Here is a 12,987-nt window from a genome sequence, read left to right on the forward strand (position 1 = left end):
TCTTCAGCCTCCATGAATCCAGCCTGCGACTCTTTCTTTACTTGCATGGCTGCCACAGCCTTGTGTTCAAGCTGCCACCAACCCAAACCTACCCTCTCACATTAGTTTTGGTTCATTCTTCTCCTTGCATTCCTCTGAGAACCGCAGCCCCTTTGGGATCAGGACTGATTTTCCTGTGTGCTTGTTTGACATTTTTCTCCCTGCGCACCATAACATGAGCACTTCTCCAAGCAGGAACAATTTGCTCTGAGAGCTGGTTCCCGGTGTCTGCACTCAACTGATACAAGCACAAGACCCAACATTGCCTTGTGCCTCCTGCCTACTTTTAACCAAGTAGCTTCCTCAGCTCTGTGTCCCCCATCCTTGCGTGCTCCTGGGTCAGGTGCCTTGCCTAGGATCAAACCTGCCGCTGGTGTGAGGTGCTACAAGACCACAGGCACTAACCTGACCCTGTTACATCCATCTCTCTCCTTCATAAAGCACAGGCAGGCGACCTACAGTGAATGCCAGTGATCCTGCCAACACAGGTCATGCACTGCAGCCATCACCTGCACCTATTAACACAGACTAGGAAAATATAGACTAGAATAAACTAGACCTAGCTCAAACTCACAGGGAGAGGCCTAATCCCAGGGGATGCCAAGCAACTCTGTAGGAGAAACTACAGTTGCCTGTGCACACGCGCTCCTCCTGACATGCTGCTTCACATCCAGATGCAGGCTGCACCATTTTTAGAGGCAGGAGACTGATGGATGGACTCCAGCACACAGCCCAGCACAACATGCCAACAGACCCATGACAGGAGTAATGACCGCGTTTAAAACACCATTTAAAGAAAGGTAACCTGTCAAGTTTGCTTATGTTGTAAGGCTCAGACCCAGAGGACTCCGGCGTATTTCCAACACATTGAACGAATTGTAGTTTACATTTGTTTCACTCTCTATTAGAGGTTCTCCACTTTCCAGGAAAACTAATTTGATCTGCAGTGCTTGGCCGGCCGCAGCTTTCTGCAGGAAACCTGACCACCTCTCTGCTCTGAATGGGGCTTTGGGTACCGCCGTGATCTGTGGCATGTCACCCTGAACGCTGCTACACGCCGAGAATAGTTCCAGCTTCCTCCACCTCGCGTCGTCTGGAAATAAAACATATGGAGTTAGCACGGCCGCTGATTGGATTTTGATTGTTCTGAAACGCTGCCAAGTTTAAAGTGGAGAGTGCGGCCTGAAAGGAAATACAGTAGACAGTAGACAATTTATTTGTTTCTGAGCAGGGACCTGGCTGACAGGCCGCTTCGAAGGTGGCTAACAAGAGCAGCATGTTCCCATATGGAAACCATATGGTGAAATCGGCCGGGATCTGAAAACATGGCACAATCTATGTTATCATGGCAACAGAAAAAGCAGAGCGCTGTAAAAAAGCGGTGCCAATCACAACAGCAAATTGCTGACGGATGGCGCTGATAACTAACTAAAATAGCTGACATGCCAGCAGGGTTTAGATAAAGCGCCTCAGGACCTGGAGAGGGAAAGGGCGCACACGGGAAGAAACCGCTTGGGCACCGCCAGCCCGGTGTATGGGCACAGCCCTCGGGGCTCGACATGGAGGCGGATACCACACAGCCAAAGGCTCCTAAAACCTTGAAAACGGGGGGGAAAAACCAATCCCAAGCGGCTGTGACCTGATAAAGGCACCTATTATCGCCTTGCCTCTTGAGAGCCGACACATCAAACAGGCCGAAAGTGCAAATATTTACATGTGGGGAAACCAACTCCGGGCTCCGGAGCGACCCCGGCTCACTCAGCCCCGGCCCCGCACCGACCGCAGCTCCGCCCGCCGCCTGCCGCTGCGCCACGGCGCCCCCCTGCGGACCCGCCGCGGAGCAGCGGCAGCAGCCGCAGGCCACGCCCCCCAGAGGCCACGCCCCCACCCGAGCCAAGCCCCGCCCCAGCCCCGCTCCTCGAAGAGGGGGGCTTGGGGGAGGGGGAACAGAGAGATGCCGGGATGGAACCAAAGGGATTCCTTAAATTTAGGGCGAATTTGCTCATCGTCTTGACGGAGGAATGAGGAGGAGTTAACCCTCTCCGCACATTTGGGAATGCTGCGTACCTGTACTTTTGAGAAAAAAATTAAGCCAACTTTGTATGGATTTAATAATAATAACAATGATAATAATAACAGCAATATTAAAGAAATAAAATGGATACTTAATCTCAAAACAAATTAAACTTTCCACCAAATAACCAAAAAACCCTTTTTTTTTTTTTTTTTTTCATTTTGCTCTGAAAACAGACTTTTTTCATGCTTTTATGGACCCAAAATAACTTTGCCAAGGTTACTTTGCTTCAGTCAGTGAAGAAGAAATACCCATGTCATTTCAACTCTGAGGGCGAAAAAAAGAGAAGGAAATAGCTGAACACACCGAAGCACGGTCCGTCAGCAACCTGACTGTCACCAAGGCCACGTTTCGTACTGCTCATTAGCTGCTGAAATGTTTCTGGGACAGAAGCATCTGCGCAAAAGCAGTATCCAGGGAGCTAAAGTGCATGGCTATATATAGGTTACGCTATTGTGGTCTGTTAGGAATAAGATCTCCTGTTTTCTCATTTCAAGAACTACTGACTGGTTTTTCATTTATGATTTCAAAACTATAGGGAACAAGATCTTTTACACCTTTGTCCATGGAAAAGGCATTAGCTTTTCCGCATTAACACTTCAAGACTTACAGCTTTCCATTTTGCCAGTGACAGTTCAGGAACTGTTTTACCAGCTCTGTGTACTTCTACATGTTCAGTTCATGTCTTCAGTAATATTAAGACCAAAGCAGTGATTTTGTGTCTATTAAATTCATATTTGGTGTATGCACAAGGAAGACTGCTCCAAAGGCCACAGAAATCAACAGCATTTATGGTGACTGAAAAAAGCTCTCTTGGGAAATGAACATATTTCACTACAGCTTTGACTGGTCCCAAACACTCCGTTCACTCTTCCGGAAGACCCTTGTCGGATGACTCCTCCATGTTCCTACACTGCGTAACTTACGAAGACGGGCTGAGACAGCTGGGGAAGTCAGCTGGAGAAGAGAAAGCTCTGAGGAGATCTTAGAGCAGCTTCCAGTACCTAAAGGGGGTCTATAAGAAAGCTGGAGAGGGACTTTTCACAAGGGCATGAAGTGACAGGACAACAGGGGATGGCTTTAAACTAGAAGAGGGTAGACTGAGATTAGACATTAGGAAGAAGCTCTTTCCTGTGAGGCCGGTGAGGCACTGGCACAGGCTGCCCAGAGAAGCTGTGGCTGCCCCATCCCTGGCAGTGTTCAAGGCCAGGCTGGATGGGGCTTTGAGTGACCTGGCCTAGTGGAAGGTGTCCCTGCCCATGGCAGGCGGGTGGAACTGGATGATGTTAAGGTCCCTTCCAGCCCAAACCATTCTGTGATTCTTACTGCCAGCGCTGGGGTTGGTGCTACCTGAGATACAAAGTCCCTAATGGACACCATCGCCCTGCCTCACAGCTGTGCTGTTGGTGAGGTCCAGGCCCTGATGTCTTGGGTCCTCGATGACTGGGATACAAGCGCCTGTCCATGTCCCACTTGGAGGGTCTGAGCCTGAATGCTAAATCCAAAACCTCTGAGAAACATCGAAGGTAGAGGGATGAGAGAGATGTCCAGAGAAACACAAACATGCCACACACATCAGAGGTGGAGTAACTCCTGGTTCCTGTCTGAACCAGGCAGAAGGCGGGTCGTTCTTGATCAGGACAGGAACTGATGTTTGAATCACCCAGCTTCCTTTTTTGTCCTCTCATTTTAAAGGAATAATAGTACCACTCATCACTGTCCTTGTCTGTGTGCCATTTCCATGGACCCTTCCTTTAGTTTCCTTCCTAGTTGCTGCTTGAGCTGGTTAGCTATCACTCTGGAGGTGGGGGGAGCAGGTTATGCACAGTAGTGACTTGAAGATCATCAGCTGCATGCACATGCAAATAAATCATGCCATTACAGCTACATTTATCAGATACCAACAAGCACATTAAATGCTAAACTATAAAGCCAAGAAAACAAAATAGAGATCTCAATCGTTGCTTGTGATGATCTACCTGGTTAAATAAACTGGCGTTTGACAGGAAAATAACACTTATTTCATGCAAAAGATCGGAAGCTGTAAGTTTCTAACAGCCTGTCAATACAAGCTCAGCAACTTTAAATCCACATTTATGCTTTAAAAGTCTGTAAATGATTATGTAAGTCTATAGATACACATGCATGTTTACATTCACTATAACTGGGAACACAAAAAAGCCTTTGGGATGAATTTTAGCTTATTTCAGGACAAAGCAAAGGTTATCACATATTTCATCACCTCATGCACCACAATGCTATAGGATGATGCTCTTTTATTCCTGTCATGAGGAAAGTTTTGCACTGATTTATGGTAAAAGAGGAAAAGTTTGCCCCATCCCCATCTCCAGCTGCAAGTACTTTTTGCCTGTGTAACACCCGTGATCCATCTCCTCCAGAAACAGAAAGGTCACATCCTGGTTGACACTACACCTGCTTCAGAAAAAGCCAACCAGACCTATCTTTATGGGATCCAGCAGCAGCACTCAGGCTTTTCACTCCCCGAGACAGATTTTCAGTGGCAACCCTTAAGCACACCAGTCAGCACAGTTCACTGACTGATGCTCCTATTTTCTTTGTGAACTCAGAAAATATAGCAAAATTCCAAGTTTTAATTAGTCAAAAGCCTCTATAGTATTCCACTCTGCTCTTTAAGTGAAGCACATCAACTCTGGCCCAAGGTTGAGCACCTGCCGTTTCATTCTTCCCCTGGATGAGCAACTTGAGGTTGAAGCAGATGGGACAATCCAGTTAGACCTGTGCATGCTCTGCTTTTCCAAAAGTTATGGCCAAACTGCCTTTGGACAAATGGAGGCAAAACTGAAGACCCTGTCAGGAAATACTGGAACGACCATAGAAGGGTTTGGGTTGGAAAGGACCTTAAGACCATCTAGTTCCAACCCCTCTGCCGTGGGCAGGGATACCTCACACTAATCCCACCCAATGCTCTGTCCAACCTGGCCTTGAACAAGGCAGGGATGGAGCATCCACAACCTCCCTGGGCAACCCATTCCAGTGCCTCACCACCCTAACAGGAAAGAATTTCCTCCTTATATCCAATCTAAACTTCCCGTGTTTAAGTTTTAATCCATTACCCCTTGTCCTGTCACTACAGTCCCTGATGAAGAGTCCCTCCCCAGCATCCCTATAGGCCCCCTTCAGATACTGGAAGGCTGCTATGAGGTCCCCACGCAGCCTTCTCCAGGCTGAACAGCCCCAACTTTCTCAGCCTGTCTTCACACGGGAGGTGCTCCAGTCCCCTGATCATCCTGGTGGCCCTCCTCTGGACTTGTTCCAACAGTTCCATGTCTTTTTTTATGTTGAGGACACCAGAACTGCACACAATGCTCCAGGTGAGGTCTCACGAGAGCAGAGTAGAGGGGCAGGATCACCTCCTTCGACCTGCTGGTCACGCTCCTTTTGATGCAGCCCAGGATACGGTTGGCTTTCTGGGCTGTGAGCGGACACTGAAGCCGGCTCATGTTCATTTTCTCATTGACCAACATCCCCAAGTCCTTCTCCACAGGGCTGCTCTGAATCTCTTCTCTGCCCAACCTGTAGCTGTGCCTGGGATTGCTCCCACCCAGGTGTAGGACCTTGCACTTGTCATGGTTAAACTTCATGAGGTTCATTGGCATCAGCCCACCTCACAAGCGTGTTGAGGTCCTTCTGAATGGCATCCCTTCCCTCCAGTGTGTTAACTACAACACACAGCTTGGTGCCATTGGCAAACTTGCTGAGAGCGCACTCAATCCCACTGTCCATGTCTGCCCTGCCAGTTGCTATCAGTCTAGCATTTATTCTTTGCATTTAACAGCACCCCACCAACTTTTTCTTTCCCGAATTTGTACTTACCTGCCACTGCTGCCAGCACAAATAAATCCCGGGGAAATGCTGGGGGTCTTCTCACAAAACAGCATAGTCTGAAGGTTGCCTCTGCAACACCTGAGACTGGACAATGTCTGAAATGCAAGGATAGGAGGGGAAGAAGGGCAGCGTGAAAGGTGGACAAGAGACACAACCGGAGAAGGAAAAACGGAAGAGTGGGGCAAGTCTATGAAGTGGTATTTGTCCCAGACTGAAGAAACTGGAGGTGATGTTTCCTACAGAGAAAGAGGGAGCAGCTGAAGGAAGGGGTAGGGGCTTGTCCTCCATTTATTGCTGAGTTAGACACATTTACTGATCTCCCTACAGCCTTGGCTGCTGAAAACACACGACTTTGCCATAACCTGAACTCTCATCACAAAGAAAGAAAGGAAAAGTTCAGCCCTCATAGGGTAAAATCAGCGTCTCAGGAGGCAAATTAAACTACCACAAACCATGCTCAGATTTTAAAAGTGTCATGGCTTCTACAGCTGATTCGGTGTTTGCACACTGGGAGCTAGCTACATCAATGGACAGTGTATATACGTGTGTGTTTGCTTGTCAGCAAAGTCTTTAAAAGCAGGACTTCACTTTGCTCCTAAAGGGACTCGTTACCCAGTCACGTCAGACTGGAATGTTTGCCTCTTGCCAGCAAGCTTTCCATTTCTGCCTCTCAAGTTCTGGCCAAAAGGGTAATTTTTCAGACATCAGAGGACGAGTTGGATGCTCAGGACTTAGTGCCCCATAATTACATCTTCAAGGTCACAGAGCTGAACAGTACCAAAATAATATACTAAAAAAAGACAGCTGAACTAAAAGAACAACAGCTGAGAAAGTCACTGGAACGAAATACAAGAAAAGGCTTTTTATCTTGCAAACGCTCAACTAATTTTGTCCAACTGCAGTCCCTTTTTTCATCTCATTTTGGGCACACCTTTAAAACAAACCACAACAATGGATGAGGCTTCCTGCATCCACTTCCTGCTATGAACCTTTCTAATTCTTTGAAATAAATATGGTTTGGGTTATTTTTGAAGGGGCAATGTTTAATATCTGTCCCCCAGCGTGTAAATGTGTAGAATATACCAAAGATTTAACATCTGCTACAAATAATTTCACAGAGGATCTCAAGTTCTCTAAGATTATTAGGATATTGTACAGGTGGCCAAATTATTAAAGTATGGTTTAAATTTAACACTCATGCACTTTCGTAACATGCATTGGATTTTAAAGTCTGGAAGCCACATGTCAACACCGGGGAACACGAGGCTGGCTTGCTGGAAGTTCAAACATTAAAAGCCACTTTCAAAACATTAGACTTGCCATGCAGCATCACAGCTGGGGCAGCAGGCTGCTCTGCAGAAACACTTAGCAGCAGCCCCTGCTGCTACGGAGGTGCTGTAAAAAGTTAAGGTGAGCTCCTTTCTTTTCAGACAAGTGGCTGTTCCTACGAGCATTACAGCATTACTTTCTCTACCCCATACTGATTTAGTCAAGACCTCTACCAAACTATCTCAATTTTAGCATCTAACTTGAAGTGCGTGCTGCAAGTGTAATGCAGAGTGAAAACTGAGGCATACAAAGTCACGCAACTGCTTTTAATCCTTTTTCTTTGTTCACAACATACCGTGGAAGCTAAATGAGGGAGAGCTACATAAAATTGGTAGTAGAGACCCTACTTATTCCGAGTAAGACTCGGTAGTTATTTGTATTTTGAGAGAGTTGCTCTGTAATGAAGGAACATGAACCTCTTGCCTGATGCACTGATGCGGTGCAGAGCTCCGGGGACATGGCTCGGGAGTCCGGGTCCTGGCTGGAAGAAGCACATGATTCACACCAGCATGTGCAACATGAAAACCCACTTCTGCAGCCTGTGGTTTTACTGAGCTGCTCTGAAGACCACAGAAAGTGGGTTTTAGTGCAGGAACTTCTGCACCTTCTTTGGGGGAAGCACTAAACTGCTGTGAGGGAGAAGAGATGCTGTACGTGATTCCCTCAGTCCCATGGTGTAGAAGTGGATGTCACTACCTCAAGAAGCAGAGTACAGCACCACCTGAGCTCCTTGGGTCTGAGCTCTCAGCTAGCACATCTGCTGTTGTACATCCTAATAGCCAGCGTGTGTCTTTGCGCTTCCGAGCGATCCCTGTGAAGGCACGATCCGCAACTGGAAAAGGGAATAGCACATGTGGGAAGGGGAGCTGGGGTGATACTCAGTGAAGGGGGTGTTGAAGGCCCACCTGCTGCAAGCCGTCCTGTTCACGTTTTATCTTCCAACACACATAGTTTTGAACACACTCAGAGTAACCACATCAAGTACAGGACTCTTACTGCTTTATGTAGAATAACATCAGCTACAGCTCAGCCTGAATAAGAGCAGAGTCAAAAAACATTTCAGAACTGAGCCGATGAGAAATTCAATCTTCAGCACTGAGTTTGGGAAATATTTCCATCCAGATTTATTTTTTAAGGCCAATTACAATTTTCCTTAAAAATTGAATGAAAAATTGAATGAATTAAATGAAAAACTGAAAGAGGCGAAAGCTAAAGTTTTCATGAGCTTAGAAAGCAGCATCTCCATGAAAGAGCCCCACAGAACAGTCCGGTCAGACACAAACCAAACCATTCAAAGTTAGAGCCAACAAAAGTTTCACTGAAAATTACACTAGGCAAACCTGCACTGCATAGAACTCCTTTCCGTGCCAGCTGGGAGCCGTGGGGATTCATACTGGGGTTTTACTCAGAAGATCCCTGAAACAAGTCTTGTATGAGATGACATTCACATTCCTAGAGACAGAAAATGTGCTTACCACAGCATCTGGGTATAAGTCTGTTTATTAACCATGACATCCCCCCTGTACCTCACCACCCCCACCCCCTCCCCACAGATTGAATTGGGTTTTGCTTAAAAATAATGCTATTTTTTAATAGTTGTTAAGAATAAATACTCCCCACGTACACTCATACAGCTCCTAGAGAAGTGGAAGCACATAAAGTAAGAACTATAGGAGCCGGTGCTGAATCGTCTTTTCTGTTGAATCCACAACTGCAGAGCATCTCTTTGCACATGGCACTGCAAGGTGATCTCAGATGTGCTTGCGTCCTGACACTTGGAAGGAAGCCTCAACACCAACCACCCAACAGCCTGATGGAGCTACACTGGGGATTGTTAATTCTGGCTGAAGACATTTGCGCCAGCACTTTCTAAGTAACGAACAAAAGAGCTGCTTGTTTCTGACAGCGTCAGCAGGGTTTCTCGCAAGTGTCCTCCGGGGCTTAAGGGTGGAAATAGCCAGGCACAGTATCTGTGCTTGTTCACTGTGCTCATTCTGCACAAAAAAATACCCTTTTCAATCCAATTTGGAAGTGAATTGAGCGAAGCCGCACAAAGGCATTCTTTGTGACCTGTGAGGGTGTTACTCAGGCCAGCAGAGAACAGCTAACCCACCTTACAACCTACTTTTATTTCACAGCAGTTGGCACACATTAATTTTATAGGACGGTCAGTGCTACGGTTTTCTCGACAGCGCTCCCACCTTTCCATACTGGCTGCCTCTGTTCGCACACAACCTTCCAGCTACAACCTTCCCCCCCAACAGGGTTTTGATTTCTTTCTAAGTGAGGCTGTACATTCACCATTCATCTGTTCCGTAACCGAATTGCTGCCTTCAGTGATAGCGACTCTATTATGTTCATTCCCTGTTTTGTTAATTCCCTGTGAAGCAGCAGATTGGATTTTAAGGTCTATAGAGATAATGGGAAAAAAGATAGCTTTCATTTCAGTAGACCATGAAAAGGGTTCTGAGTCCAAATCAGACCTAAGAGAAGAATTCCAGAATCCGTTCTGAACAGAAGAAATATAATGGGTTTAGCGCATGAAAGCACACTGTAATCTTTTGATTAAAACACAGGGGAAGAACCCATGATCTCTTCAGTAAGGCTTATGTTAAGAAACTGCCCTTTGAAGGTACATTGCTATTCTTACAAAACATTTTCTACTTTAAAGCAATTACCCAGGCAAGGGCATAACATCCCACAGAAAGAACATTAAAACATTTGATAATACAATTATTTGAAAGCAAAGACTTTGGGACTGTGGCCCGCCAATCTACCTTTAGTTTACTTCCACATACGTACTATTTGGTGCCTATGGTGTTCTTCCCTCACTGAAGACATCTCAGGATATGTTGCTATCTAAGCAAAACAAGTGCTTTCCTTTTTACTGCTGCAAGTTAATGGCTTCCCACAGTATTTACTGTATGGAATTCTCAAGTACTTTTGCTCATCAACTATTCTATGACAAATCAACAGCATCTCAGTGTTTCCTATGAAGTAAGAAAGTCTTACCTCACAGCTCTGATCTCACTTGGCTAGATAGAGTGCCCATTAATGTTGGTTGCTGTTATGTGCAGCAGTGTTTTTAGTTGAAAACATTTAAAGGGGAAAAGAATGCAGACTTTACCACACTGAAAAAAAAAATACATTATTTATCTTTCATTTCATTCTTGCCTCATTTAGATTTTTCAATGCTTTAGACACAAAAAATAACATATAAAAAGTCAGAAAGGACACCTGAATTCAAAACTCTTCTTCATTACCTGCAGCGTTTCAAGCATTTTAAATTTTCACGTCATAATTCTATCCCTACTTTCAGCATCCTCATCCAGCTTTGTTCTTCCAACTCATCTCATGAGTGCTCAGCACATCAGCAAGTCAGGTTCCACATACTTCCCCTTGCTCACCCACAAAATATACAGATACCAACTCTGCATCAGATTGTCATTTACAGGGCGTGCTTAGCATTACTGAAGTAAGTCTTGCCTGAAGCTGAGGCAGAAACAAACTCCTCCTTTATAAACCTTAATGGCACTCACTTGGCTCAGTCATCACACCCTCCAACATGGAGCAGAAATGAAAACAGCGATCTCACCCTCAGATTCCTTCCTTCCCCATAGCCATAATCGAGTGCTGCCCTTCAGAAGGGTTGCTTTGTCTGGGAAGAAGCGCCTAGCATTGTGAAGATGCAAACGTCTTCAGGCATGGGGTTGGTGACCAAATTACAATTTGCAAGGCAAACTCCCAGGATTTCCCTGAATTTTGCCTACTTGACTTCCCAAGTGTTAATAGTTTTTGGCATAGAAGTTGTAAAATCATGTGTCATAAGTGAAGTTCTTCCTCTGAGGCTTTGGCAACAAAGCAGTTTGCAGGATGAAGCCCAAAATACTTGCTTCCAGTATGGGAAGGCTGGAGACAAGGAAGACTTAAATTGTTTGCTAGAGCCATGCAATGAGCTGAGGAGACCTTCACACAGGAACAGAGAAGGGACGTGCAACATGCACTGGCATCAAGGATAGACTGACAAAAGAATAAAGTGCTTTTCTGCCTCATCTCCTTAGTGCAATGGGCACACATGAATATGGTTCAGGAATCACGTTGCTCACTAGAAGGCAGGCAGCAGCCGAAAGACCTTCAGGACACAAGCGCCAAGATCCCCTGCTTTAGTGCCACAGGCAGCCTGGGGATGCCAACAGGAATATTTGGGCTCATGGTTTTATGCATGGTACCAGTGCTCCTGCTGATAGCACACAGGAAGGAGAAACTACAGGGAGGAGAACCGGTACATGTACAATCCAGAAGGAACATAATGGGATACCAAGTGCCCAGGAAGCGGAGAAGGGCATAATGTTTTCATGCTGCATTTTCAACAGACTGCAAGAGTTTCATTACTGGAGAGTCATTGTACTGTATGTGACCACAAAAACCATAGGGAAAATAAAAGCAGAACAACAAGCATCATTGCTGTTTTGGGCATTCAAATGTGTAGGGTTTGTAACAAGCTCAAATAAACCACAGATCTGGACATTACCTTCTAACTATGTCTGTTCAGTCCTGTACTTACAAACCTATGACCTGCACTGCACAGACACCAAAATGTTGCAAGCCAAAAGCTAAGGAGCCTCACCAAGGAGCAGAAGATAGTGTGGTGTTATCTGGAAACAAAAAACCCACAAAGGGCCAGAGGGTTATCATAGCAAGTGGCTTAGATGGACAACTGGAAAAAGAAAACTCTTCCAATTTAATACTGTGTCTGGTTTCAGTATTTGCAATTAGCCCAATACTTTAAAAGAAGAAATCTTGTACAATCACATTTCAGACACACAGAATGTACTTCTTTCCCCAAAGCTTTTGAAGCCATCTGCCACATTTGATGAAAGAGCTTATACACTCCTGTAAGCATAAAAGCATAACAAAATCCAGCAGCTGTTAGAAACAAAGAAAACCTTATTGCAGGCTCCTGCTAGATACTGGAGAGCATAGAAGAATTAAAACAAACCAAACCACAAACAAAACCCAACTTAGCAATGTTGATGTATGAAAAAGTCTTCAGCCAGTGCTCATATCTTTGGAGATACTTAGGCCTCATTATTTCTGATGCTTCCAGAACTATCTAAGGAAGAAATATGAGCCACTTCATACATCAAATTATGGAGAGAGACAGAAAGGAACTGTAAAGTATCTTCTTTCATTGTCCTATGATGCTTACCGTGTACTGGAAAAGGTTGGCATTTCAAACTTATACAGCACAACCCAGTTGACAATTGATGAGTCTTACTGACTATACAGTGTGTACATGCTTTCCCTGGCATATAGAGTTTCACAGCAGAGAGAACTACTACTGTGCAAAACTTGACCTCTCCTGCGATGTGGGTCACAGAAATATACCTGGATATGCAGGGTGAACCCCCTAGCTCAATAGTATCCAAAAGAAAAAGCACCACATCCTGCATTAATATTTCCTGAACACTGGAGAGCCATCACACCTTTTGAAGCAATAATCAGCCTTCAGAGCATACTGCCAATACACCAGCTTTCAGTCTTTCTAACTTCATCCTTCGAGTTGCCAGTGTTTTGTCTGCTACTTTTATTCAAGGTGTTTAAGAGTATTCTCACCCCTCAGCATAAACCCAGGCAGTGAAAACTAAATTGTACTTCAGTGAAGAACTGGCCTGAAA

This window comes from Lathamus discolor, chromosome 4, assembly GCF_037157495.1.
Source record: "Lathamus discolor isolate bLatDis1 chromosome 4, bLatDis1.hap1, whole genome shotgun sequence".
NCBI classification, from domain to species: Eukaryota; Metazoa; Chordata; class Aves; order Psittaciformes; family Psittacidae; genus Lathamus; species Lathamus discolor.